Here is a 2581-nt window from a genome sequence, read left to right on the forward strand (position 1 = left end):
AAGGTTTGCTGGGGCTATGGGGAAGCTCTACCCAGTCAAACATAGTAATAAAATAATAAGGTGTCATTCCTCAAACCCTTGTTCCAACAGTAATAATAATAAGTAGCATTTATTTAGCTCTTGGTAAGGTTTGCAAAGTGCTCTGCAAACAGCATCTTCTGCCCAAGAAGCTTACGGTCTCCTGGAGTCAGAACGGTGGGAATGGGAGTTACAGTTGCACAGGAAAGTACATGAACATAACCGCTAGTAAGAGGCCCACTAGTTCCTGGGAGATCGTGGGGATTTCAGGGCCCGAGCAGGGAGGCTGCTGGGAGGAGGGGCTTTGGCAGAAGCGAGGGATGCTGGGAAGCACAGGTGAGGCATCCTTGACCTGGGGACACTGAGGCGGAGAGGGAGCCATTCACATCAGCCCAAGCAGGAGGGAGTGATCGGCCCAGGAGGAGTCAGGGGCAAGGAGCCTGAGGCAGAGGGAGGACGGTAACTGCCTGCCAGCTAGGGGAGGGGGTGGAGGAGGAGGGGAAAGTTGGAACAGAAGGTTTGCAAGGGTCAGTGTCGGAAAATTACCCAGGCGTGTGTTTTATAGGTAAAAAGCTTTAATAAAATAAAAAAGCAAAGCAATTGTCTTTTAGCTGAGCGGAAGGAGGGAGCCACGGAGGCCTCTTGAGCAGGAGAGGAGGGAATCCCGAGGCTCCAGCGCCGGTGCTCTTGCCCGCACAGCCAGGACTGCGCTTCCTTCCCAGGAGGCCGGAGGCCTCCAAACCCCCGGGGCCCTGCTCCCCGAGGCCGGCCCGGCTGCTTGCTCAGCTTAGGCACAAGCTGCCCCCGCCTTTGTCGGCACCGCCCCCAGCCGGGGCAGGAAGGTCTCCTCCTGGGTCCCCGAGATAACCTGCCCGCAGCGCCCCGGCTCCAAAACAAGCTTTATGCAAATGCAGAAGCAGAAGGGCTCGGGCCTCCGGCTCTTTATGGCGGTGGGGGCTGGGCTTGGGGGAGGGGAAGAGGCCAACGGGCTCATTCCCACGCAGGGCTCGGATCCTGGGGCCTTTGAAGGCGGGCCCAGCCTCCGGGCCTTCCTTTCAGCCCCACCTGGGCCCTGCCTTCCTTGGGGAGCCCTCAGCCCCCCCCCTCCCCCGGGCACAAAGGTTTTAGCCCCCCTGGGGAGGTGTCACTCACCTGGTGGCCCCGACAGAAAGAAGCCCGAGGCCTCGCTCTCCAGCCCGGATCTTGCCCCTCTCTGGCCCCCGGCCTCCACCCCCTGGATCTCGGGGAGTCCCAGTTTCCGGCCCTTTCCCCGCACAACCTCCCAGCAGCTGGCCTCTTGAGAAGGGCCTGGACCAGGGCCTGGAAGGCGCCTCGGAGGCCGGCTGGGCCAGCCCCCTCATTTTACAGATGAGCAAACTGAGGCCCAAGTAGGGCGATCTACTCAAGGTCACACGAGTAGGAAGCATCAAAGCGGGGATTTTCAGCGACAAACCCCCTCCCTCCAGGGCCCAAGGAGGGCAAGGAAAAATGGCCTCCCAGTAAGGCCGGGGCCCAGCAGTCCGGGAGGGGCCCAAACATGGGGACCATGAGTTTGCCGAGGGGCCCGCGCTGCTCCCCCCGCCCAAAGCCCCCTGGGGGTGAAGCGCCGAGGTCCGGCGCAGAGACGCACCCTCCGACAGCACAGACTTGTGCCGCCGGGACGTTCACGGGCACAGGGGTGCGTGCGCAGGGAGACAGCGCCCGGTTCCGCGAGCCCCTTCCTGGGCAGGTAGCGGACAAGCGCATGTTCATTATGAATATACTGACTTATATTTAAGTGAGTTCTTGGTCCTCCTGGAAATGAAGGACAGTGATCCCGAGTCCTAGACATCGGGGACGCGGGAGGACGACTTTTACCCGAGGGATGCTGGGAAGGGACGGAAGGGGCTTGGCGGCGGTCAGAGGCAGGGGAAGGGACCGTCGGGGAAAACCCCTTTAAAATGAAGACGGGTTTGCTGTGATTGGGGACCGGGGGGTTCACACCAAAAAAGGAGGGCCCGAAGGCGACCAGAGGAGAGGCTGCCGGGGGCGGATCTTCCCCCAGACCGGGGACGTCCGGGGTGCGTCCCGGTGCATCTCGGTCTCTGGTTTTAAAACCCAAAGTCCTTGGGTCCTTGTGTTGTCCGTGCGCACTGAGGGCTGCCGGGCTCGGAACAGGGCGGCCGGATTGTCCCCGAGTGCTCTGCGGCTCCTGCTTCTCCCGGGCGCCTGGGGGGTGAGGGGGCCACCGTCCTGGCCTCGGACGGCTGGGGAAACCGAAGCTCGGCGCTCAGCCCAGTGACCTTGGCCAGGGTCGTCCCGCTCACACAGCGGGCCAGGCTGGCGCGGCCCCCGAGTGTCCCCCCCAGCTCCAATGCTGGGCTGCCCTGGCAGGCTCCTTCTGGAGCACGGGGAGCCATCCCCGGGGCCGCGGGAGCGGGAGTAGGGAGGGGGGACGCCTCTGCCAAGCTCTGGGGAGGCAGGGAGGGGGCGCCTCTGCCAGGCTGGGGGGTGCCAGGCTCTGCCCGGAGGCTGCCTCTGCCAGGCTGGCAGCTGCTGCCCTTCCTGGCTGCCTTCAGAGCGC

This window comes from Sarcophilus harrisii, chromosome 1, assembly GCF_902635505.1.
Source record: "Sarcophilus harrisii chromosome 1, mSarHar1.11, whole genome shotgun sequence".
Classification (NCBI taxonomy): Eukaryota; Metazoa; Chordata; class Mammalia; order Dasyuromorphia; family Dasyuridae; genus Sarcophilus; species Sarcophilus harrisii.